Below are 25,983 nucleotides of genomic sequence, written 5' to 3'. Positions count from 1 at the left end.
TATCCACCACCAGCTACCCCAATTCTTTAGAACCTAAAAAGGGTTGTCTAAAGTGTGCATAAGAGTGCCCACCAGAGTGACCTCTCGGCTCCTTTTGGAATCTCTCTGCCACTGAAGCTTATTTCATTTCCTTTCACATCCCCCTTTTGGTCAAGAAGATGTTCTCCATCCCACGATGCCGGGTCTACATTCCTCCCCGGGAGTCATATTCCACGTTGCCAGGAAGATTCACTCCCCTGGGTGTCTGATCCCACGTAGGGGGGAGGGCAGTGATTTCTCCTTTCAAGTTGGCTTAACCAGAGAGAGAGGGCCACATCTGTTGCTGCTTTTTTAAAACCCTGAAATAAGAATATCATATTGCACACTACCACCACCACCACCACTCCACCAAAAGCCTAATAAATGATTCTTGCAACCTTGACCTGTTACAATTAAATATTGAAGACAATTTCATTATATGATGAATGCAAATTTTATCAGTTTAATTTCTGGGAACCATATAAATAAAGCCTCATTTGTTTTGTGCAATAACCTTCAATGTCTGACCTTAAAATAACAACAAATTGCTAAATCTCTAAAAATATAATAGTGGTATGTAAACAAATAAACATATATATGCTACATTAGCAGCCCTTAATGAGGACAGACAGATAAAATATCAGTAGACTAACAAAAGTAGTCGAAAAGCCATGCACAAAGTTTTTGCTTCTGGTTGGATATGGCTGGTTAAAAATCATTTGCATTGTAAATATTCTCATTTTCTCCATACTAGGTTTATTCTTCTTGCCAGTGTGGAATTTCTGTGCTCACCTCCGCACACCCGGCTACGGAGAACACTTCTACCTCTTTGTTTACCTGCCTTATCTTGTTGAATAATTCACTGCCTGGTGCAGGAATTTCCAAGGGCTGCTGAGCAGAGCTGGGAGCTAGTGGAAGTGGTGAAGACCTGAAGTGCCAAATTTTTGCCTTTAATTAAAGTTCCTGGCCAGCACTGATCCCCCAGCCCAGTCAGGGGAGCAGCTGCCTCTCCAACACTCTACATGAACACAAACAGCTCTATGAACCCAGAGCTGGCTCCCCCTCTCCCCTCACCCCCCATGCTCCTGCTCTGTTAGTCTCCTGTACTGTGAAATGCCTTATAAATTAGAATGAGTTATGGGAAATTATGCTGACAGACAGCAAAAGCTGTCAAAAGCAAAAAAAAAAAAAAAAAAAAGAAAGAAAAGAAAAAAAATCATGCCAGGTGTGTTAAGTCTCCATCTTCACTGACAGGATTTGCAGAGTTTAAGTGAAATTTGGTAATGTGACTTACATCCCAGTTAAATCCATGAGAATTGCTCTAGTGTCTGCATCTCTCACCTGGACAGGTCAGTAGAGTGGTGAGATGCATCTTCCAGATGCTTTCAGCATGAGTTTAAAATCATTTACCCCATCATGCTACCATAAACAAGCATTCGTGGTATGCTGGCTGAGTGCCAATGAGTAAGAAGGACACAAAAGTAAGACACACACAGCCTTCCCCTCAGGGAACTTGCAGAAAGAGATGAATGAAGAGATGAAGAGGCAAGCACCACACACTGGGTGAAACATGGGTCAGAAATGTAAAGGGGCTCTAGGAGCACAGAGGAGTGACTTCCTGGGTGGACTCCTAGAGGGTGGGTGGCAGAGAACCAGGCAGGAGAGAACATTCTCGGCATAGAAGACAGCACCAGTCAAGGCCCAGAGGTGAGAACTAGCCTGACTGAGGAAGTGTGTAGGTCTGCATTCTTCAGTGCTGGAACCCAGAGTTCAAGACAGGGAGAGGAGAGAGATGAGGCTGGAAAGGGAGGATGGGGGCCAGCTCATGGACAACGTGCATTCCAGGCTGAGTAATGGACCTCATTGGACAGCAGAGCCAAAGCAGTAATCAGTATAGTCTGACTCACAGAGGCCTATGGCGTTGGCTAGTTGACATAGTGTCCTGGGAAAGAAATAGGTGGGCAGCCTCCTAACATCTTCTTGGATCTGCAGAAGCAGAAGAGTCGTAAGGCTCGCAGACAGAGTCTAACCTGAATTACCAAAACAGAGAGCTGTGACCTCCCCAAACAATTCCCAGATTTGAGCCAGTTTACAGGCCCAGAGGCTCTAGAATGAAGAAGAGCCAGGTCCCATTAAGGAAGGACCCTGCCACACTGCTAAAAATTTATACTGCTCATCTTCCTCCCAGCTTTCCCCAAATGCCTTTTACCAGGGTGACTGGATGTGGTGGAAATGGGAAATCATCAGAATTTGGGGGGAAAACTGGGCCCCAGCTCTGAACTGACACAATTCCTCAAGACCCAAAACATGAGCACAGTCCACCATTCAGAGTAGGGGATTTTGGAAGTCAGATGCCCGCTATCTCCCAGCTGGCCCCGTGGGTCCCTGAACCTACCCTATGTTTTTTTCTCCAATTACAGAATGCCTAATTGGAATAGATATACTCAGTGTTGGTGACTGCATCATGCCCCCCATAAAGTCATGCTCAAGTCTTAATCTTGATGCCCCAAGAACTGAGGGTTGTTTCTGTGGGCTGTGGGTGTGAACCCATTTGTAAATAGGACCTTTGAAGATCCTGTCTGGATGATGCCAAACTGAATGAGATGAGCCTTAATCCAGTATGGCTGAAGTCCTTATAAACAGAGGAAATTGGGCACAACAGTAAGAAGCCAGAAGTAGGAGAAGCCAGCAAGAGTGATCACCATTTGAAGGAGGAATGCTACAGACTTGGAGGAAGCACGGCCTTGCTGACACCTTGATTTGGTCTTTGAGCCTCAAAAACTGTGAAACAATAAATGCCTGTTGTTTAAGCCAACAGTGTATAGTATTGGTCATAGCAACACTCAGCAACTGGCAGAGACCCCACTTCCCATTCCTGACCTATCTTGTGAGGATTATTGCAGTAAGAAAGGATAAGTGGAAGCCGCTATAACTGCCTTTCCTAATGGCAAACCTAAAGTAGTGCTGCATTCCTGCAGGGATTACAGAGATCAGTGCCACCATCAAAGGCACATCCTCATTCTACACGCCTATTTGGCCTGTGTAGAAAACAGATGAATCTTGGAGATTGGCAGTGGTTTATTGTAAACCTTACAGGCTGTGACTCCACTTGCAGCTGCTCTTCCAGATTTAGCAAATTTACACATCCCCTGGTACCTAGTATGCCATTCTAGAGCTGGTGAATGCTTTTTTTCTCAATACCTATCAGTAAAGACCACCAGAAGTGATCTGCTTTCAGTTGGCAAGGCCACTACGTCCTCACTATCCTACCTCAGATACATCAACTCTTCAGCCTTATGTCATAATTTAATACGCCAGGAAATTGATATTCTTTCCATGCCACAAGACATCATTCCAGCCCATTACATTGATGATATTATGCTTATTGAACCTAGGGAATATAAAATAGCATCCACTCTGGACACATTGGTAAAACATTTATGTCCAGAGGGTAGGAAATAAATCCCACAAAAATTCAGAGGCCTTCCACCTCAGCAAAAGTTCTAAAGATCCAGTGGTCTAGGGAATGCTGAGATATACATTCTAATGTGAAAGACTCATTTTGCATCTGGTCCTTCCTACTACTACCAAAAAGAGACACAAAGCCTAGTGGGTCTCTTTGGATTTTGAAGGCAATATATACCATTTGGTGTACTATGCCAGCCCATTTACCAAATGATCCTAAAAGCTGCTAGTTTGTGTAGGTCCCAGAATAACAGAAGGCTCAGCAACAGGTCCAGGCTGCTGTGCAAGCTGCTCTGCCAGTTGGGCCATATGATCCAGCAGATCCAATGGTACCTGAAGTGTCAGCGGCAAATAGAGATTCCAATTAGAGTCTTTGGCAGGCCCCTATAGGTGAATCACAGCTCTGACCCTTAGGATTTTGGAATAAATCCCTGCCATCCTCAGCAGGTAATTACTCTCCCTTGGAGTAGCAGATTTTGCTTGCTATTGGACTTTAGTGGCAATTAAATGCTAAACTATGGGCCACCAAGCTACCATGCAACTTTAGCTGTCCATCAAGAACTAAGTGTTATCTGACCCATCAAGTCAATTTCAGTTTTCAATGTTAGCGATTTTTTGTGTTTTGGTTCTGTTTTTAAGTTAAAGGACTTATCCGAGTCTCTGTAAAAAACAGTAATGTGGAGGAGCTAAGATGGCAGCATAGAGAGGAGTGGAAGCTAGTTACTCCCCCCTGGAACAATTCATAGATGATAGAAAAATTAGTAAATAACCTGGAATAACTGCGGGGAGACAAATGTGACTGTTCACTCATCATACACCAACCTGAACTGGGAGAAATGCCCGAGATCACAGCATAAAATCTGTAAAAACTGCAGACCCACAAAGAGAGCTGAGAGCCCCTTCCTCGTGGAAGCCTCACAGTGCTAAAGAGCAGCACTCTCCAACCAAGCTAGTGTACCTCAGCCCAGCTCCAACTGGGGTTTTAATATTAACCACTCAATACAGACTGCGAATCCCCAACAAGCAGCCAGAAGCTTTTGGTGACGACTGACCTTGGGAGAGACAGGGGACATATCTTTCTCAGAATGGGGAGCCCAGAGGATTGGGTGCTATCTCTGGCCGATGGGTGAATCTAGGAGCTTTCTGTTCCTTTCTCTCTCTGTCAACCTGGGTGACTCAGTGGAGAAAGCCTCAGCCACCTTCAGCTCACAGAGCTTTGCAGTAGAGAAAGCCTCAGCCATTTTAATCACAGCACAGACACAGACAAGGGTGGAGGTAGCAGAGTCAGAGAAACAAAGAATCTATGTATATGCAAATGACCACTCTGGAGGGGCCATAGCTTCCCAAGAGGAAAGAGGAAGGGCCCAGCTCCACTACCTGCCTTACATTCAGGGCCAGACCCCAGAGCCTGGGGGAGGACACCAGAAGGAGAAGAGAAGGGAAAAGGGGCAGAAGCAATAATATAGGAAATAATCAATGAAAATTTCCCATCTCTTATGAGAGGCATAAAATTACAGACCCAAGAAGCACAGCGTACTCCAAACAGAATAGATCTGAATAGGCCTATGCCAAGACACGTAAAAATCAGATTATCAAACATCAAAGACAAAGAGAGAATCCTGAAAGCAACAAGAGAAAAGCAATCCATCACATACAAAGGAAGCTTAATAAGACTATATGTGGATCTCTCAGCAGAAACCATGGAGGCAAGAAGGAAGTGGTGTGATATATTTAAGATACTGAAAGAGAAAAACCACCAACCAAGAATCCTATATCCAGCAAAACTGTCCTTCAAATATGAGGGAGAGCTCAAAATATTTTCTGACAAACAGACAATGAGAGACTTTGTGAACAGGGCACCCGCCCTACAGGAAATACTAAAGGGAGCACTACAGGGTGATAGAAGACAGGAGTGTGTGGTTTGGAACACAATTTTGGGAGATGATAGCACAGCAATGTAAGTACACTGAACAAAGGTAACTATGAATACGGTTGAGAGAGGAGGGTTGAGAGCATGTGAGACACCAGAAGAAAGGAGGAAAGATAAAGACTGGGACTGTGTAACTCGGTGAAACCTAGAGTGTTCAACAATTGTGATAAAATGTACAAATATGTTCTTTTACGAGGGAGAACAAGCAAATGTCAACCTTGCAAGGTGTTAAAAATGGGGAGGCATTGGGGGAGGGATGAAAGCAACATAAACTAGAGACTATAACTAATAGAATCATTGTATTATGCTTCCTTTAATGTAACAAAGGTGATATACCAAGGTGAATGCAGATAAGAGGGGGGGATAGGGGAGGCATGTTAGACACTTGACATTGGTGGTATTGTCTGATTCTTTACTCTACTTTGATTTAAGGTTATTTTTCCTTTTGCTGCTTCCTAGCTGTCATTTTTTTTTCCTCTTTCTTTTGCCTCTCTACCTTCTTTGACTCTCCCTCATGCCTTGTGGAAGAAATTTAGATGCCCTTATATTGATAGTGGTGAATGTAGTGAACACATAAATATATGACCATACGGAGAACCACTGATTATTTACTTAGGATGGAATATATGGTGAGTGAACAAACCATATTAAAAAAAAAATGGGTTGATGACAAAACCTCGAGGGCAGTATACTGAGAGAAATAAGCCAGACACAAAAGGACAATTATTGCAGGGTCTCACTGATAGGAACTAATTATTATATGTAAACTCAGAGAAATGAAATATAAATTACCAAGATATAGGACGAGGCTTAAGAATGGGGAGCGGTTGCTTAGTATGAGCAGAATATTCAAGTAGGATGAACTTAAATGTTTAGAAATGAACAGACATGTCAGTAGCAAGATGTGAGAATAACTAACAGTGCTGAATGGTGTATGAATGAGGTGGAAAGGGGAAGCTCAGAGTCATAGATGTCACCAGAAGGAAAGCTGGAGGTCAAAAGATGGGGATGTATAAAACTGAATCCTATGGTGGGCAATGTCCATGATCAACTGTACAAATACTAGAAATCGCTTCCATGAACCAGAACAAATGTATGACAATACAACTAGAAGTTAATAATAGAGAGACATATAGGGAAAAAATATATACCTATTGCAAACTATGTACTACTGTCAGTAGTATTTCAACATTCTTCCATAAACAGTAACAAATGTTCTATACCAATACTATGAGTCAACAATGGAGGTGGGGTGGTTAGGGGTATAGGAAGATTTGAGTTTCCTTTTCTTCTTTTTTCTTTTTTTTTTTTTTTTCCACTTCTTTGTCTTTATTTCTTGTCTGGAGTAATGAAAAGTTGAACAAAAATTAATTGCGGTGATGGATGCACAGCTATATGAGGGTACCAGGGGCAATTGATTGCACACTTAGGATCTTTGGATAATTGTGTGGTATATGAACAACCTCAATAAAAATTAAAATTTTAAAAACAAAAAAACAAAAAAAAGGTAACATACCATATCACTATGTATGCATAGGAGTGTCTTCTATTTATAGATTGAAAATTCTGAATGGCCCTTTTAGCATTGTGAAAAAAAAATAAAAACAACTGTTAAAAAAAATATTAGCCAGCCTGGCCCTTGCTGTACTCAAGCCTGTAAGACAGTTAAGAGAATTTATGTTTCTCTGCAAACCTGGGAGTGCTTTGGAATCAACCCAGTTTCAGGGTGATTGTTTTGCTTCATTCAGTCAGGGGAGAAGATGGGAAGAGCATATATTAGCCATATTTTAAAGCCCTTATTCAAGTTTCAGAGGCACTTTTTTGGCTCACTTCATATATTTGATAATGTATTAGTCTTTTGAAGATTACTGGGGAGGTAGTGACAGGAAAGGCAAAGTATTAACCAAAAGACACTCAGGGGGTCCCATTCTATTGGCTGACAGAACTGCATCACAGATCTTCCCTGCTCAATGCCTAACAACATTAGCAAAAAACAGTGAACCTTTGAATGAAAGGCCTCCTACCTCTCCAAAAAACTTTCTCCAACAAGAACGAAGTGAGGAGTGGGTTATAACCTAGGGTGATGCATTCCCAAACAGGAAGCCAAGGCAAGTGACACAGGAGGTGGGGCCCCTCCACCCCACATCTGACCCCAAAGAACACACTGATGATTCTACAAAACTCTGAGGCTTGTCACAAACACCCCCAAACCCAGAGTGAGGCAAACTGGGAGGGGGTACTCACCCTTCCCTTTTCTTACTGAGGAAAAGTGGAAGTGGTTGGGGGCTCCTGGGGAGAAGGGATGAGCCTGGGGCTGGACTGTCCCTGCGGGCAGGGGAGACACACGAAGTGAGATCTGAGGTCCCACCACCACCACCCCTACCCCCAGTAATGGGGAACTCGCTCATTGCTGGGCGTTTACTCGAGGATCAGATACTTTAGCAATCTGAGGCTGGCCGTGGACATGCATATTCTCAGAGTCTACACTGCAGGCTGCCCCTCTGTTAGGTCCTCAGGCTGCAAAAGCCCAAGAAAGCTTGTAGCATAGTCGCCCTGAGGGGTAAAGTAAACGGGCCTCAGATAATGGAGAACGTGGCATAAACGAGCCTCGGATAATGGAGAACATGGCGTAAACGGGCCTTGGATAAGGAGAACGTGGCATAAACAGGCCTCGGATAATGGAGACGTGGCGTGGTGCTGAGGAAGGCTGGCAGGAGCTCAGGGCACTGTCGCCTGAGCAGGAGCCAAGATGAAGAGATTCAACCACACAAAAGCAACAGACACACCCATTCCCCACCAATAATAACAATAATAAATAATGAGGAGGAGGAGGAAAAGGGACACAGCATTTGAGAACAAAGAACCTGACCTAGAAGAAAGCGTAATTCAGGGAACTAAAATAAATGCCTCACAATTGCTTTCAATTAGACAAAAACTTAAAAAGAGCTAAAGTATATAACAAGAGAGTTGAATGACAGGAGGACGCAACAGAATGAAATGAAAACGGAGATTACGGGCATATGGAAGCAAAGTAATAGACAAAACAACATCATTACATCATTACAAGCAGCAAGAAACAGAATAAACACCACTGAAAATTATTTCTCCCATGCAGGAAAGACTTGAGAAGGTGTTTAACAAACACACGTGGCACTTATGATGTTGCCAACACGGTGCTAAGAGCCTTATGAATATTAACCAATTTAATCCTCATAATAATCCTATCTGATAGGGATTTTAGAAATGAGGAAAGCAGGTCACAGAAAAGCTAAGTTTCTTGCCCATGGTCACACATAGGTGGCAATCTGACTCCAGCACCCTCACTGTTAAGCACTATTCTATTAATAATAACAATTAAAAATCCATGATAATAATCATTGTTACCATCTTTTGGGTGATGCACTGTTTAGGAACTTTACATATAATTAAGTCTTTTAATCCTGGGAACTGACCTGTGAGATAGGTATATTATCCCAAATAAATAATGCAGAAAACTGAGGCTTAGTTAGGTGATATTGCTGGACAATGGGCATGATGAAAAAGAGAAAGAGAGTAGGAGATTAGAGTGGTAATAACTAGGGAAAACAGATTAAAAACAAACAATCAAAGCATGTTCCAACATAAGGAACAGATAATGTCTTCCAAAAACAAACAAGCAAAAGTTTCTGAAATTGAGGAGGAAATAATCCTTAGTTAAAAAAAAAAAACACTCTGATCAAGGAAAACTTAAGTAAATCAAATAATATTGAAATGTCTTATTTCCTATTAGCTATTAAAATTAAAGGATAAAGAAAGACTTTTTCAGGCACCCTTGAAGACAAAGTAAATAACCTACAAGGGTGAAAAAAATATCAGTCTGGCTACAAATTTCTCTACCCCAATAGCAATGTCAAAGATGAAAGAATGGTATGTCATCGAAAACAGTGGGGTAGGGGGCTCCGAGATTGGTCTTCCCAGTGAAGTAACCATTAAGATGGAAAAAAACAGACAGAATCAGCTTTTCCCCACATCTCTAAATGAATCAAAAGCTTACAGTAACCAGGGGAGTGCTTACTTAAGAAAGAAGTCACTAAATTTTGGTAAGAGAGCATTATAGCATTTCTGCTAACCCACTTACCATTCTACATACCCAATTCAGCGATGGCTGGGAGAGGGAACTTTGTGTTCCTGGTGCAGCTTTCTGGTGCCAGTAGAGACAATACAGACCTTGTTTCAAAAAAAAAAAAAAAAAATTGTACTTGTGCATTTTCTCTGCCTGTTCCCTGAGACTTGCTTTTGTTTTGCCCACTCAGGCTGGAGAAGCTTCTGTTCAAGTCATTTAAAGTCATATACAGTCTACAGACACCTGAGGCAAGGGTCAGAGAATAGGGCAAAAATGAAGGAGAAATTAAGAATTCCCAGATAAACAGAAGTTGAGCAAGTTTGCTACTAGTAGATCCACCCCACAAGTAATGCTAAAAGGAGTCCTTCAGGCTAAAAGGAAAGGACAATAGATAGTAACTTGAAGCCATACAAAAAAATAAAGAATACCAGTAAATATATATGGAATACCAGTAAAAGTATATGGAAATAAGGAAGAAATCAAAATGGTACACTAGATAAATCCATCAAATACAAATGAGGCAGAAATGGAGGAACTGAGGAAGGAAAACATAGAAGACATATAGAACACAAATAGCAAAATGGTAGAATAAGTCCTTGCTTATCAGGAACCACTTTAAATGTAAGTGGATTAAGGTCACCATTAAAAAACAAAGATTGACAGAAGGGTTAAAAAATTTAAAAATAAAAATAAAACATATCCATATCCAAATAGTTGTCAGTTAGAGACTCTCTTTAGATCCAACGACAAAATTAGGGTGAAAGGATGGGAAATATTACATGCAAATTGTAACCAAAAAAAGCAGGGGTAGCTATTCCAGAATCAGACAAAATAGACCTTAAATCAAAAATTGTTACATGACATAGAGAATGACTTACATATATATTGAGAAAAGGTCAATTCATCAAAAAGAGATACCAGTTATTATACACACACACACACACACTCACACACCTAATCACAGATACCCAGTATATATGAAGCAGACACTGACAGAACTGAAGGGAGAAACACACAGTTCTATGATAATAGTTGGAGAATTCAGTACCCCTCTTTTAATAACGGATGGAAGATACAGACCAAAAATCAATAGGAACAGAGGACTTGACCCACACTATAAAACAACTTGACCTACCAAATATATACAGAACACTCCACCCAACAATAGCATAAATAAATGTTCTTCCCAAATGCACATGGAACATTCTCCAGACTAGATCATATATCCTGGGCCACAAAACAAGTTTTGACACATCTTAAAACATTAAAATAATACCAAGTCTATTCTCCAACCACAATGGAATGAAACTAGAAATCAATAACAGAAGGAAAACAGGAAATTTCACAAACATGGAAATTAAGCAATACACTCTGAAACCACCAATGGAGTCAAAGAAGAAATCAAAAGAGGAATTGGAAAACACTTTGACATGAATGGAAATGAAGACACAGTGTAATAAAATGTAAGTGATGCAGTTAAAGCAATGTTCAGAAGGAAATTTATAGCTATAAACACCTACATTAAAAAGAAAGATATTAAACCAATTACCTAACTTTACAGCTTAAGGAACTAAAAAAAAGGAAAAGAAAACTAAACCCAAAGCTAGCAGGAGGAAGGAAATAATAAAGATTAGAGCAGAGATAGATGAAAGACTAGAAACAAAAGAAGCAATACAAACAAAAAGCAATAGCAAACAATAGAAAAACAAAACCTCATACACAAATGTTCACAGCAGCACTATTCACAACAGCTAAAAGAAGGAAACAACCCAAATATCCATCTGCTGATGAATGGATAAAAAAACGTGGTCTATCTGTGCAATGGAATATTATTAGGCAATGAAAAGGAAAGAAGTACTAATACATGCTACAACATGGAAACATTGCGCTAAGTGAAAGAAGCCAGATGTAAAAGGCTACATATTGAATGACTCCATTTACATGAAATGTCCGGAGTTGGCAAATCCTTAGAGTCAAAAAACAGACAAGTTGCCAAGGGCTGAAGGAAGGGAGAATGGAAAGTGACTATTTAATGGAGGTGGGGTTTCCTTTGGGAGTGATAAAATTTTCTGGAACTAGAGAGTGGAATGTACTAAATGTCACTAATGTTAAATTTTATGTTATGTGTATTTTACCACAATTCTAAAAACTAAAAAGACAATGGAGCAAAATCAACAAGTCCTAGGGGAAAGAAAATGGAATAGAAATACCTATCCAAGGCAATGCTTACACGGAAAGGCCAAGATATCATTTAACATCAATCAGGCAGTAGATCAACACACAAAAACATGAAGAAAAAAAAAACTCAGAGATTACCAAATCCAAGAGTCTTTCCTTATAATTTCCAAAATAATAATAATAATAATAATGTAGGCAATTAAGAAAGAAATCAAAATAAAGAGTTCGGGGATGGGAAAATGACAAGAAGACCAATAGTTGGTAATGAATCTGTTTACATTGATAACTAATATGAAACAACTATAGGAATTCTGCTTATAGTCTAGAATAAGAATGTTGCATGTCCAGCTAAAATAAAACTACTAATGTAACAAATGACAGTGGGAAGGTGTTTAGACGGCATCTAGAAAAATAATGTAAATAGCCCCGAAAGCTTCCATTTTTCATAGCAGGGAGTCAATCAATACTCTATAAAATTGAAAAAACATCTCTAAAAATGATTTCAACTTCTTAATGATTTTCATCATCTCTCTCTCCTTTAAACTTGAAAAGCTCTTGCTTATTTAATCTCTTTGGAGAGGCTGCAGTTTTTTCCTTTGTAACAATAAGTAAGAATAAAGCCGGTCACCATGTATCGAGCATGCGTTCTGGACCAGCATCGAGACAAGTACTGCACATGCATCGTTTCATGCAACCTTTCAAGGAGCCCTGAGATGGGTGAGATCCAGAGCCTGTTTACTGGAGGAGAGCTTGAGTCTACGAGCAGTACCAGGACTTGCCTGTGGTTACAGACCTGGAATTCACCCTAATTACTCTCTGGGCTCTCGAGTGCTCTGCTCTGTTTCCACCTAACCAAGCAGAATCACTGACAGCACCAGGACTTCCCATCTGCAAGCAAGCCATTGTGCACTCAGCTAGCATCAGGGACCAGGGGCAGAGCCAAGCAGCAGTGGGCAAGACTATGCTGAGCAAGGCATTCAGGAGAGAGGCAGTCCTGGTGGGGCAGCTCTTGTCCATTGAAACAGGAAGAGTGTAATGCAGTTAAGACAACATTGCCATGTGAAATGAGCACATCGTTTGCATAAGAGTGTAGGGCTATAGAAAATAAGGTAGAAAAAAATGGATGCTGCTTAATTCCACTGGAAAGCACTGTTGATATTTGAAGAAATGCTTTAGGATACAACGTAAGAGTCAAGACTGAACTCCAAACACCTGGCAAAGCTCCAAGAGTACTCACTAAGCTGCTGGGTTCTGGCATTGGGGGATTAAGCCAAGTTGACCTTGACCTCCAAGGGTCAGGAGGGCCCCAGCTGACATCTGGGATATAACCATAAGATGTGGCAAGTATTGCGGGGGGGGGCAGTTCTTCAAACTTGAGTGTGCAAAAAAAAACAGTAGACATTTTCTATATTTTTCCCATAATTGAATAGTATTTCTGTCTCAAACTCCCATTCTGCTGATCACAGAAAATTCAATCAGATATATTTCCTGTGTGGGAGGCATTTTCCTCCAGGCAGCTCAGGGTTTCCTTCTTGGCCTTTCTCACCAGGGTGGAATCTGAGCTCTGGAGGGACGTAAATAACTTTAAGGCTGAGTGGACAGGCATGTGGTCCTCGGCCCCTGCCCTCGGTGCTCTGGGGGACCTTGCTTAGATGACCCATACTTGACTCTGGGTCTTCTACTCTGGAGACCACCAAGAAGATGAGCTCCCACCCCCTCCAGCCTGTCCTTTCCAGTACTGTCCTCTCTCTCACGAGTGAGCCCCCCACCCCCATGCAAGGCAGCCCTTGGATCCCTGGCAGCCCCATTACAGAATGTTCCAGGGGGCTTTGGGGTCCTTCCATCCTAGACCAGCCTCACTGCGCTGCTGCTGTATCAGGCTGGGGGGTGGCAGGAAGGCAGGGGGCCTCCAGGGACTTCTCCCTCCCCAAGCCTTCCCAGCCCCAACCCCTGGATGAGGACCAAGTCCTTCTACAGCCTGAGATTCCAAATCTATCAGGAGCTCCTGCTGTCCCTTTAATCTTAGAAGCCCAGAGGTAAGCCTTGCCTCCTTTGGCCTCTGGTAGCCTCCTTTCACCCAAGTAGTGAGTCCAAAAGGCTTCAGTTTTCAGGGCTAGTTTTAATGGGATAAGGGTAGTGTTCTAAATTTAAAAGCAGTGGGGTTAGCAGAGGAATTACCACGAAAAAAAAAAAATATATGGCCACCCATTCCAAAGACATAAGGGCAGGCAAGGATGCAACTCTGTGCTTAGAGGCTTCAATTTCCTGGAAAACCTCCTCACTGCCCCCCTCCCACGCATTGCAAGATGCGTGAGGTTTCTCTAGGTACTGGCTCAAGTGGATCACTGAACACTCCGCGAAGCGAAGCTCCCTGGACCTCTGGGTTCTCTGATGCAAAAAGCTTGGAAGAGATTCTTAGCGCCGAGGGCTTGGTCCTCTGCTAGATATCGCTCCCGCCCCTCCCCAGTCCCCAAGGAGGAGATGCACAGTTCAGCCGGGAAGCCCCAGGAGGCCGTGGGATCAGCCGCGCCCAGGAGGAGGACCAGCGGCTCCCACACACGTGGAGCCGGACTCCTAGCAGCTCCATCGCATTTGCCAACATAACTTGAAGAGACAGCAGTCCCTGCAGATCGCCCACGGTGTGATGTCGGTTTGCCCCGCTTTCCCGGAGCAATCTCCGCACGGCGACTGACTATTCGGTGGGAAAATTAAATGACAACTTTTCCCTTCGCAGCAGTGATTCCTCCTGCTTCACTCGCCCTCGGCTGGACCTCCGTGATTCTCTTTTACACGCGGTGGCAGCGGTCCTGGGGTCTCCCCCGCTGCGGGGGCTCCCGCCTGGGTGGAAGATGCCTCTGCCGGGGCCCTGGGCGCGTTTTCCCAGGGATGCTGCGCACGCGCGGCGACGCTCAGCTGGGGAAGCACCGCGACCTGGCGGCGGATGGGGGCTCCCGTCCTGGTCGATCCAGTGATTTGCCCTGTCTAATTACAGCCAAGCCGCAGCCTCGCGGGGTGACCAGAAGGCCCAGGAAGGCCAGGCAGCTCCACGGCAAGCGCGCCGCGGTGCGCGCGGGGAGCCCCGGGGAGCGCGCCCGGAGCCCGAGCAGAGGATCGCCTTTCCCTTCTCGGTCCTTCTCCTTTGGTCCTTTTGTTCTGGAGGAGGAGGAGAACATAAAGGGTCTGGCCAGTTTCCTCTTGACGCAGACCCCGAGGTGCTGGGCATGGTCACGCTAACCCTCTCGCGGGGGCCCTTCCAGCTCCGCGTCCTCCCGAGGTGAGGAGAACCTGGCTCCGCCGGTTCTTGCTTCTTCCTTCTACCAAGCCTTCAAAGAGGGTGAGGTTCAAAGGCACGGTCACCTCCGGAACGATTCTTGTTCTAACTGAGAACCCAGGCTTTTTCAGAAAATGAATTCAACAAATTTCCTTTGAAGAATTCCTCAGCAGCCAGTTCAGAACTGGGGGCCTCCAGACTGTCACAGCAGGTGCTGGGGGGCTGGTGAGGCCCAGAGGAAACGGGTGTCTCCTAGGGCATCGCACTGTGGAGTCCCCTTTTCCAGCCACCCAAGCACAGTCAAGTTCCTGTTGGAAAGCATTCTGGTGGAGGCATGGCCAGTACTACCTTGTTTAGTCCTGTGCAGATATTTTGAGGCATTACCCCATTTTACAGATATGGGGACTGAGGCTCAGAAAGTGGAGGGATTGGCCCAGGGTCCCTCTGAGGGCTGGAAAGCGGGTCAGCCTGTCTCCCAAGCCTGTCCACTGTCACAGTGTGAGCCCCCTCCTCTGTCTAGCCTTTTATCTGTCTGGAGCACACCCTCGGGGGACCAGGTCAGAGATGGAGAAAGTGCAGGGCACAGAGACGAACATTCCATACGCATTATCTTGTGTTACCCTCAGAGCCTCTGCATGTGGTGGAAAGGTGCTCCCACAAATTAGGGGGGTGAGCAAGATCTCAGTGACGTGACAAAGGTGGAAGACATTCAGAAGCCACACCCCCTCCTTCTTCTGATCCATCTCCCACAGCTCTGGCAAGGCCTCCCACCACCTCCTAGTGATCATAGTGATCATAGCCCATTGGCCTGGACCTTTCCACTGCTCTGGGCCATGTCCGCAACTGCTAGGAAGAGTCCACATCCAGTGTTTAAACAAGGCAGAGAATCATTCCTCTCTCACATAAAAGTAGTCCCAGGGCTGAGCTCCCCACATCTCCTGTGGTGTCCCCATGGACTCAGCTTTCCTCTACCTTTCTGCTCTGCCCTTGTTAGCATATGCTTTGGGTCCTCTAGTAACCAAGTGGTTCAATGTGGCTGCTGGAGCTCCAGACATCATATCCAAATTCCAGGCAGTAGGAAGAAGAAAGAGGGGAAAGAAGCAAAAGCAAGCTTTCCCAGAAACCCCACCTAATGGCTCTGTTCACATCTTATCAGCCATCCCTATGTTCTGGGAATCGGGGAAATGGGTATTTTCATCTGAGGCTAATGGGTGATGAACTGCCAAGTACCCTCCTTCTCTCTCCTGGCTTTATGGGCATCTCTGGCCATCCTACCTCTAGCCTCTTCTTCAATGTTGGGATTTCAGGGACATACTTCTCTTCTTTCTGCTCAGATTTTCTTAAGACAGTCTCATCCATTCTTGTTTCTAACTCTTCTTGCCTCCAGAACTTCTCCACCACCTGCCCCTCAAATTTGGTGTCCCCCAAGAAACCCACAGCAGCTCCTCCTCCGTGCCTCCTTGCAAATCCACCCAAGCTAGAATGTGAGATCATTCTTGATTCCCCCAGTCTGTCACACCCCACATTCCAAGAATCCACTCATTGCTGCCTAATCACTGCTCTGGATCCTCCCCTCCTCAGTCTTCCTCCTACAAGACGGCTGGCTTGGATTATCACCTCTACTTCCTACTGGGCTCCCTCAAAATCCCCCCACCCCCCACGAACCCACCCAGGGCATCATTCTCAATCTGGGGTCTTCCTGGCCAGGCCCTGGTTCATGACCACCACTTCATTTGCAGCAGAAAATGCTTCTCATGTGCCAGGCTTGGGGTCTCACCTAGAGGATAAAGCCCCAACTCCTAGAGCCACAGCCACAGACCCCAGAGGCAAGTCTGGACACCTGCCCTGCAACGGCCTCGTCTCTGACTGGTCCCTGCTGTGTGTCCATCCTCAGCCAATGTCTCCTGTCAATTCAAGAAGGAATTGGACACTAAAAAGGGGAGGTAAAGTGTGTGCCAGGCAAGAGGAAAGGCTCAGGGGAGAGAAGATGGCAAATTATGGGAGCACATGTGTGTATGTATGTGTGTGTGTACGTGTATGTCATGTGTGGGAGTAGACGCATATAGTGCACGTGTGTGCCCATATGAGTGTGTGCATTGTGCATGTATATGGGCATTGCGTTGTATGTGCACATGGTGGTAAACATGAGTGTGTACTGTACATGTGTGCACATGTATGGGGGCATGGGTGGGCATGTGTGAGTGCTTTGCAATGGGGGGGGTGGTCTCCAGAATTAAGGCTAAGGGGATTAACTTGATCCCTGCAGGCACTGAGGAGTCACAGAAGGTTTTAGGCAGGATGAGCGCCCACCTTAGCTTTCTGCTTTATGAAGAGCCCCCTGGCCTCTGTGAAGTGGACAGATGTGCCAGGCTGGGATGGAGGCAGAGGTCAGAGTTGGAAGGTGGTTGGAACAGCCTAGAAGGTGGTTGGAACAAGATGAGGTTATGGGGGTGTGTTGCTGGGCAGGTGGCTGGTGTCTGAAGGTGGGGTGTCTGGGGGACCAGTGTAGATCAGAGAAGGGCAGGATTGGGGAAAATCAAGAGCTGAGTCAGCTCCCACCTGGATTCAGCAGCATCCCAGCAAGGCAGTGAGAAGAACCCCGTTGCAGAGCCACCTGGCTTAGAGCTATCCAGCCACCCTTCCCCCCGAAGTTTAGATTTCCCCAGACAAAAACAAGTGGGGGTGCTGCTTTCAGTTCTCTGAAGTCTGGTCACCCCAGGGCAGTATACCCAGAGCCATTTCCCAGCACAGGAGGGGGCTAAGGTCACACACAGAGACCCCCATCACCATCCCTGTCTTCCTGGGGGGCCTTTGCCAACCACCCCTGTGACCCACAAGCAACTGCCCTTCCACCCTCCCCATGATATCCAACCAGGCTTTGGGATTCCCAGAGCTGGGAGTTTGGAGACTTCAGGATGGGAAAGACCAGCCAGGAAGCTCAGGACAGTAAGTCACTGCTGCCAGGACCAAACATGTCTGATCCTGCACCCCCATCTGCGCTTGCTTCTCCTTCCAAGTCCTGGCTGAGTGGCTGGGAAAGCTCTGGGCCCAGGAAAGATTTGGCTGCTTGCTGCTTACATGCTGTGCAGCTATGGGCTAATTGCTTGACCTCTCAGGGCCTTTAGTAGAGGTAGTAGTGTTTACTGGAGAGGAAAAAGTGGATGGCTCCCCACCGGGGAGGTCGTCACTGATTATTGCCCCTTCCCGGAGGGGTCCATCCCGGCTGGAACAGCCACCGCTGGACCCTGGGTTCCATAGGACTGCGTGCAGCCCGCTCCGGGGACGTGCGTTCGGGGGCGCTCTGGCCCTGTCCCTGCAGACAGCAGCCGGCTGCAGGCGGTGCCCGGCCACCCTCCTCGGGTTGGTTCAGGACGCGAGGCAGGTGGCCTTTTCACCGCAGCGACGTCCCTCCCCACTCCGCGGCCACCGTGCACTGCGCAGGAGCCCCCATCTCTTTTTATCTCCCGGATCAGCCCCTTACTCACGGGGTGACCCTGGCCAGCCACGCTCCTGCTCTGAGTCTCGGGTTCCCCAGTCGTGCAGCGCAGGGACAGAAGGGCCGGGTCGCTAAGGGCCCTGGCGGCGCGGATGCTCGGGCTCCTCTCGCTCCAGCTCCGCAGGGCGAAGCAGCGGGTCCGCCGCGATGCGCGTGCCGCGCGCGCCCTCTAGTGCCCGATCCCAGGCGCTGCAGGGTCCTCGCGGCGCAGGCCCCGCCCTGTGCCCAGAGGGCCAGGAGGAAGGAGACCGGGGGCACAGAGGCGGGAGAGGACAGTTGTCAGCCTGATGCAGCCCAGAATGGAAAACAGGTGAGTGAAAAGTGCACAGTGAAGAATGGATCACGGTGAATGCATGCACCAAGCCAGTAAAGGAGCAGAGGGGCCAAGTCAATTAGTGGCTCTGTGGGTGACCATTTTCAAACATGTCACTTGGAACTTAAAAAAAAAAAAAAAAAAAAAAAATTCTATATGCAGCCCTTGGGCCTTGTGAGTGGATTGCTGCCTCCAGCCTGTCTTACCTGTTTATGCCCTGGGGTGAAGCTCCTCTAGGTTCCCCAAAGCCTGGAGTCCTTCCCCTCTTAGCACCTCTGCACTTGCTATGTCTTCTGCTGGAAGCTTCCTACCCTAGCTCTCGGGGCTGCCACTTGACTTCCTTGGGGCCTGCCAGGCGCCCAGCACTGTGGCTTAAACTGCTCCCTCCCGTCTGCTGTGCAAAGGGACCTGGAGGCAAGGACCAGAGCCAGGAGAGGCCAGTCCGGGCCTCAAGGGGTAGGCAGCTTGGCAGGCCCCCAACACTGGGTACAGGGCCTGGGGGGCATGGGTTAAACACCAGTCCATTCCTCACCGCCTCCCCGCAGCCTGGCCTCACCTGGCATCCCCCAGGTTCAAGGATCAAGGAACCCTAGTAATTGGCTTTGATGCTTCCTTCAGCCTCTAGGGATAAGAGAATGACCCCATCACCCCCAGTCCCCTCGATCTATTTCCCCACTCCCTGTATCCCAGGGAGCCTGGCAGATTTCAGTGTGACCCAATTAAAGGGTTCTGATGGGATAAAAATAGCACCTGATTCCAAAAGAGCTCCTGCCTGGGGCACCATCTCCTCTAATCAAAGCAAAACCCAGGAAGGGCCCGTAGATTTCTCTTCCTTGTCTGTGTGGTCAGATTTGGTTCATCCTTGATGTCCACGCACCACCCGTCAGCTTGACTATCCAATTTTCCAATTTTCTGGACAGTCTGCCCTTTCTGAGTTTGTGCCCAGGAGGGAAAGGCCAAGCTGAACATCCTCCACCTCATTTAACCCAGCATGGCAGTGACCTTGGGGAAGGGCCTCTGTGGGGTGGCCACCGGCCATGGGAAAAGCAGGTAGGCTAGGAGGCCGGAGCCCGGGGCCTGTGCCTGGTCAGGGGTCCTCAGAGGTGACCTCACCCCCAGCCCAGGGAGCTCCCAGAGTTGATACCAACAAGCTCACCTGCCAGCTAGGAACCAGAGCGCAGACAGAGGAGGGGCTGTCCAAGCCCCCAGGGAGCCAGCCCCTCCATTGGGCCCTCAGTGAACCTTCTATGCACCAGGCAGATTTCTTACCAATTCTGTGACCCTATGTGTGTTACAATGGCATGTCCCAGGAAGGACACTTCTCTTTTTCCAGATGAAAAGGTTGCACCCAGTTTCTCCCTGGAGTTGACTTGGCCAGACTCACACTGGAAATGCCATCTCCCCTGCACTAGGGGCTGTTGGAATCTCCGTTTAGCCTCAGCTGGGCTCTTCCCGTGCTTCAGGGTTCAATGGGTAGATCTGGGCAGGTTTATCCACAGGAATCAGGCCTCCCCCATTGGGGCTTTCTCCCCTCTGACCCCCCACTCTCCAGCAGCTGGGGTGGTCCTGGGTCCCACCACCTCAGCTGACAAGGTCATTAATTTCAGAGAGACATGACAGGCAGCAGTTTATTTTCTGCCCTCTTCCCCGTATCTAAAAGAAGAACCAAGCACTTTCCCTGTTGCTACACTTTAAAATGTAATGAACAAAAACTGCAAGGGAGCATCTATGCCAACCAAAAAGTATCTCAACATGGGTACTGGGGATTGAATTATGGACCTCCCAAAAGACATTGTTCAAGTCCCAACCTGCCTTCCTATGAGCGTGAGCCCATCTATAAATAGGAACTTTGAAGATATTATTAAACAGTTAAAGAGAGGCCTATGTGAATCAGGGTGGACCTTCATCTGTACAACTGGAGGACTTAAAAGAGAGGAAATTTAGTCACAGGAAGCCCCAGGAAGAAGCCAGAAGCCAGCAGAAATGGAAGAGCAGATGCAAGGAGAGACAGCTGCCCACGTGACAGGGGCCTGCCAGCCCCAGATCGCTGCAGACGTCAGGCCAAAGCTTGGCCATGCTGACATCTTGGTTTTGGACTTCTAGACTTCAAACTGGCAGAGCCAACCCATGGTATGGTCTTTGTACAGCTGCTCTAGGGTAATGAGAAAATCCCAAGGGTCCTCAGCCTGGAAAATCTTGTGCCCTCATCCCCAACCTACATCCCTAACCTTGGAGCTACTGTTTCCCTGTCCAACTCCACTGTCCCCATCCTCCGCAGCAGGCCCTGAGTCAGAGAGGCCTCCAGGGTTTCTCTCCCAGCTCCAGCCCAGCAAGCCCCCAGCAGGGACTGCTCTGTGGGGTGAGGACCCTGACAGTCCATCTTTGGGAAGCCCAGGGCTTCCCAGCCACTGTGCTCCTGCCCAGCCTTCCCTCCTTGCCAGAACCTTCTGGGGCTCTGGGCAGAGGGGTCAGGGCATGTCACCTCTTTTTGGACAATAAAGTCTGCTTCTTTTGGGGCAAACGCAGCAATGCATGACTCAGATTGCTTCAAGAAGGACTGGCTGGGCTGCCCCAGGAGCTGGTGGCCTGGACACTAACTGATTCAGGTCTCAGCATTTGAGGCAAAGTCCTGCTCTTCCCATCCCAGCCAATAAGAGAGCACAGCTGGGTGGGAGGGCCTGGTCCTTCCTACCCAAACCAGCGCCTCTGGCAGGCGGGTGTTACTCGGGACCCTCCCAGGAGGCTGGCAGGGACTCCATCAGCTCGGCGGCCACCCCCTGCTCTATCTTGCTTCCACTTTTCTTCTTCCATGTGTGTCCTTCCCCAGCAGACCTTTTGCTCTCCCAGCTGCATGCATCGGATGAACCTGTCCTTTGGGAACCCCTGCCTGGCTGTCCGTCTGTCCTCTCCCCTGCATTCAGCCCAGTCACCCCAGATGTTGGACATGCTGGGCCACTCACCCCCTTCACCCTCTCTCTGCAGACTGCCTCCTCCCGCTCTCCTAGCACCTGGCGCGACCAATGCCCATGTGCCAAAAGGGTCCAACTGTCACTGTCCCCAATGAAGCTAACCTGTGTCTTCTGCACAGCTCTATCTCCAGGCCCTGGGACACCACCAAACACCACCTTAGGCCCTCCACCAATACCTGTTTAGTAAATGAATGAGTGTAGGAAGGAAGGAACGAGGACAGGAAGCCAGGGTGGGAGTGGAACGGCACCCCGACACCCCCCAGCAGGCCTCTCAGAACAGGGCTGACTAATCCTGATGGAAGGGGAGCAGCGGACTCGGCTGAAGTGACAAGCTTTAATTTGTAATGGTCTCCCTCCTCATTTCCCGCTTCTGCTCCTCTGACAGGCTCCCTGCACTTAAATCGGCTTTGTCCTTTCTGCCCAAGGAGAAACACAGGATTCCGAGAGCAAGGCGGTGATTTGTGTCCAAGGGCTGGGCGAGGAGAAGTGACTGTGGGAAATGTGAGGAGACCGGATGCTGGAGGAGTGGGGGTCCCCAGTACCCCGCATTGTTAAGGACTGGCTTGATTTGTCCATGACAGCCGGGCAGGGCAGGGGGACGACTTGCCTAGGGAGACACAGCTGAGGCACGCAGGGCTGGCCGACCTCAGGGACTGCAGCATCCACCGGGTACAGCCTTGGGCCATGGCCCTTCCTTCCTGGCATGATTTGAAGTTTGCTGAGGCCCAGACCCCCAAGACCCCCTTGCCTGCTGAGAGACGCTGGAAATCCCTGTGTTAGGGCTCCTGGGCAAACTCTGATGGGCGTTAATCCAATTAGATAAGCGTGTGCTGCATGCCTGGGTGGTACTTACAGCTGATCCTGCTTTTCTACACCACCAGGGTGCAGGTGGGGGGGATACACACTGGGGGCTCATGCAACAATGCAGGTGTGTCCTGCAGAGATGGGGGTAAATAATTTTCTGAAGAGGAGTACAGCCAAGGCTTTCTGCAGAGCTGATAGGTGTGCTGGCTTTAAAGAATAAAGAGCCTCTTGCCATGTACCAGAAGGGACGGAGCCTTCCAAGCTGAGGGAGATACAAGTGCAATTCCAGAGGTGCACAGAGGCGGAGAGGAGGCATCCAGAGCTGTCAACATGAATGGGGCCCTCAAAGTATGGGGGAGACAAAGGGGCTGGTGCAGGGAGGGCCAGGCTGGGTGTGCCACCAGGAACCCCGACAAGAAGCCAAGGAAGGGGGTGTCTGCTTGCAGGCAGGTGAGGCTGGCAAGCAGAAGTGAGGCTTTCCAGGATGGGATGCTGGTGCTCAGTCCCCTGGGGCAGGTGGCTGGTGCTGCTGGGGGCCAGGAGGCCCAAAGGGCCTTGCAAGTGGTTTCCCCCCACTCACTACCCTTCCTCCCAGCCCCAGGACTCAAGTGTGGGCTTCAAACTGCTCAGCTGCAGAAGAGGTGATCTGACCTTGGGTGCGTCTCTCACCAACCAAATTAAGGGGTCAGAAGCAGGGCAGGGGCTCAGATTGGAGATGGTGTCAAAGGGTGTCTGTTTTGCCCTTCACTCTGCTCCCAGCACCCAGCACCCAGCCAGGCATGGAGCAGGGGCTCAGCTACTGTGGAATGAATGACTGAATGAATGAACAGATGGGTGAATGAATGAATGAGCAAATGAACAGATGAATGAATGAGTGAATGAATGAATGGTTGATTGGAAAGGTCTCAGACCTGTTCTGCTGTGAGGGAAGCACTAACTTGCACACTCACCAGCTCACACACACTCAGGCTTAACAGCACACACTTAGAAAGACAACTTCACACTCATGAATATCCACACTCACCCACAAATTTGCAAGCTCTCACCCTACTGATTCGGGAGAGGGGGCTAAGCACAAGGACAGTCCTTAGAGAGGTTCAAGAGGAAGGGGTTCTGCCAGTTAATGCCAGTGCCCACTAGTGGCCCTAAAATTAAATTAGTGGGTCATGACCTTGTGCTTTAAAAAAGGAAGAAGAAAAAAAATAGAAAAGGTAGAATAGAAACTACCAGCAGGAGGGACGGTAAGTACTGGCTGTGAAACTTGGTTGCAGTTAGTTGCATGTGCTCCTTGGCTCACGAATAAGTGCTTTTTACAGTGGGGCTGCCAAACAATTGACTTAGTGGCTGTGTTTATTTTCTCTTAGGTGTCCTTCCAAGAAGAAAGCAGCAGGGCCCTCTGCAGGAGCTGGAGGGATCTGAGCTAGGTTTCAGGGAAACCCCTAAGGCCACGGGGCCCCTTGGCTTCAACATGGATCCTCAGGTTTGCAGAAAGCCAGGACCCACCCGTGCATGCCTACTGCAGCCCCCTCAGCAACAGGGAAGTCACAGCCCCACCCTGACCAAAGGATGCTCACCATCTAGTTGGAGAAGCCCAAAAAGGGGAAATGACTGCAGTGCAGGGTGAAAACTGCTAAAGGAAACAGACATACAAGGCTCGGCGGGCATTGTAAGTAGTCGGTGATCCAACAAAGCTGTGAATATGGATCTGACATGGACACACCCATAAATAAATAAAAGGAATGATACCATGTGGGAAAGGCAAGGACGCCAGGTGGTTGTAGGCGGGAGGGCTCTCAGGCAGAGGAAATGGCCCTAGAAAAGGTGGGGGAGGTTAGGAGGGCACAGTGCATTCTGGGAACATGGCGATTTTGTGTAACCTGCACGTCAGACCTCCTGATGGGTGACACTGAAAAGGTGGTTGGGAATATGGGTGGGTCAGGGCTTGGCCCCGTGATTGAGGTCCCAGCTCAGCCTCATCTATCCAGCACTGAGTCATCACAGGCAGGCAGAGGTGAAGAGATGTGCCCAAGGCCACACAGCACCTGGGGTGTTTTCCAAACACAGAAGCTCCTCCTCCTCGCCACTGGTCTCAGTTTCCCAGCTGCCATGAGAGATAACACATTATGGGTTAGCTTAACAATCAGCTCAGGGGTTCAGTGGCTGGAAGGCTGGCTTCCTCCTGGGGTCGGTAGCATGCTGGCAGGCTGGCAATCCTTGGGTTCCTTGGCTTTCCCATCAAGTGGCAATGTCTTCTCCTTTCTCTTCTGGGTTCCATTGACTTCCAGCCACTAGCTCATCCCTATGGCTTCCTCTCTACCAGTAATAGGATTAAGACCCATCCTGATTCATCTGGTGACACCTTAACTAAAATGACATCTTTCAAAGGTCCTATTTACAATGGGTTCACACCCACAGGAATGGGATTAAGATTATGACATGTATTTTCTGGAGTTCAGAACTCAATCCACCACACCACTCCGCACCCTTCAGATAATACTTTGGAGGCCCCTGTTCTCTTTTACAACATCTGCATCACCTAAGGAGGCATCATAAAGCCCTGCAGGCCTTTCCTGAACACTCTCTCCCCACAGCCAACCTTGGGGAAGAAGAATGGGGGGCTGACCCCACCAGTCCAGACCCCAGATGGTCCCCAGGGTGTCACTTCTCAGGAGGCTGATGCCAATAATTGATCTTGCCACCACTTAAAGGTGCAACCTGACAATTTCCATGTTCCTAAGGAGTGATCACCCTGAGTGGGACCCAGAGCCATTATCTCCACCCCATGCCCCAGAGAGATAGTCATGCATTTGCTTCCCCTTGGTGGGGCGGTGGGGCCCTCGCTGCCTTCTGCTGCTCATCAACAACTCCAGGGTCAACCAGTGGCCAGAAAAGAACCGAATCTTGGCTCTCTTAGAGCTAATGCAGTCTTGCAGCTTGGCAATGGGGAGCTGTTGGGGAAGGAGCCACTGTGCCCCCTCCAAGACCCCTCCCCCTACTAATGGGGGCTGTCTGGACCCTCCTCATGGCCTCAGACCTGCCCACCAGGCTCCTGGCCCTTCCCATGTGCCCAAGTGATTATTCCCTGAAAAAGACAAGCCCACCCCACAGGCCTGGTACCAGCTTTTATGGAAATGCTCCCCACCCTGCACCTACCATGGGGGAAGCACTTAGAAATGAAGCAATATTTATTTTGCCTGCCTGCAGCCTGTCTGACCCCACCAGAACCTGAGTCCCCGAGGGCAGGTGCTTCTCCTGCATCACTCCTGGTGACACAACGGCCTGAAATGGGACCAGCCCATTGGAGGTGCTCGGAAGCTGTGTTGAGTGAATAAATGCACGATGGCCCAGGGTACTAGGACCCTGGGTGCTTTTTATTATAACTGTTAGAGAAGTCGTAGGTTTACAGAAAAATTGGGCATGAAATACAGAGTTCCTGT

General features: G+C 47.9%; 1 long non-coding RNA gene across 1 annotated transcript; it reads right to left on the bottom strand.

The window, feature by feature from the left end:
• Window positions 1–211: 211 nt before the first annotated feature.
• On the bottom strand, window positions 212–18,585 carry LOC119544425. Its single transcript, XR_005218834.1, has 3 exons — window positions 18,450–18,585; window positions 9,531–9,619; window positions 212–338 (listed from the first exon to the last, which is right to left on the bottom strand). It is a non-coding gene; the product is annotated as an uncharacterized LOC119544425 (long non-coding RNA).
• Between the last annotated feature and the right edge of the window lie 7,398 nt (window positions 18,586–25,983).

Source organism: Choloepus didactylus, chromosome 9, assembly GCF_015220235.1.
Source record: "Choloepus didactylus isolate mChoDid1 chromosome 9, mChoDid1.pri, whole genome shotgun sequence".
Taxonomy (NCBI): Eukaryota; Metazoa; Chordata; class Mammalia; order Pilosa; family Megalonychidae; genus Choloepus; species Choloepus didactylus.
The sequence above is the reverse complement of the archived record's forward strand: the minus strand, read 5'-3'. Positions and strand labels throughout refer to the sequence as shown.